We start from the raw sequence: 858 nt of genomic DNA, 5'->3' as shown, positions 1-858 counted from the left end.
GAGTGGAGATTTCCCAGTTAGAATTAATGCAAGAGAGGTGTCTTGCAAAAAACTTTCTTGCCACTAGATGGAGCACCAGGACAGAGGCCTGGAGGCAGTGGCTACTTATGTAGTTGCTGCTCAGACAGCCTTGGCACATGATAGGTGGCTGGGAGAGAGGGCTGGGGAAACCCACAAAAAAACTAGCAGGCATGGGTTCTTATGGAAGGATAGTTTGTTTGGATGGGTACCCTACTGAGTCTAATTAAAAGTGTACAATAAACACTTTTAAGTCCAATTAAAAGTGTACAGTAACAGTTTTGCAATCAGAATTGTTTACCTGTTGCATGGCTCACAAAGATTCCCCAACTACCCTGAACATCCCTCCAGAGAGGGCATGGTTGTCTTTGAATTCTTCACAGCCACAATCTGTGCCTCGTGCAATGCTCTAGCTGTAGTCAGACTTACTCATTAACTATTTATGGATCATAAAGCAAGGGCTTCTACTCATTAAAATTTTCTAGCTGTCCACTGACTCTTTTTCTGACAATTATCCTTTATTACAGGTTGAATTGTGCTTCCCTCAGTGCTGGTGTTATAACTCCTGATACTGCAGAATGTAGCTTCATTCATTGTGGCTAAGGTTTCTATGGTTGTGTTCAAGTAAAGATGAGGTCAGATTACAGAAAGGGGACATTGGGACACAGAGGGAAATGACATTGTACAATAGGGCTCTCTGATCACCTGTCCCTACTTGTAAGAGCTCATCAAGATCAGGCTTCATATGAGGGGTGGGAACTGAGAGCCATCGCATGCACACCTGACATTCGAGCAGCTTCCTTAGCCCTGTGTGTGTGCAATTCTGCCCTAATTGCATGC

This window comes from Mastomys coucha, chromosome X, assembly GCF_008632895.1.
Source record: "Mastomys coucha isolate ucsf_1 chromosome X, UCSF_Mcou_1, whole genome shotgun sequence".
In the NCBI taxonomy this organism is placed as follows: Eukaryota; Metazoa; Chordata; class Mammalia; order Rodentia; family Muridae; genus Mastomys; species Mastomys coucha.
Note: the sequence above shows the minus strand (reverse complement) of the source record.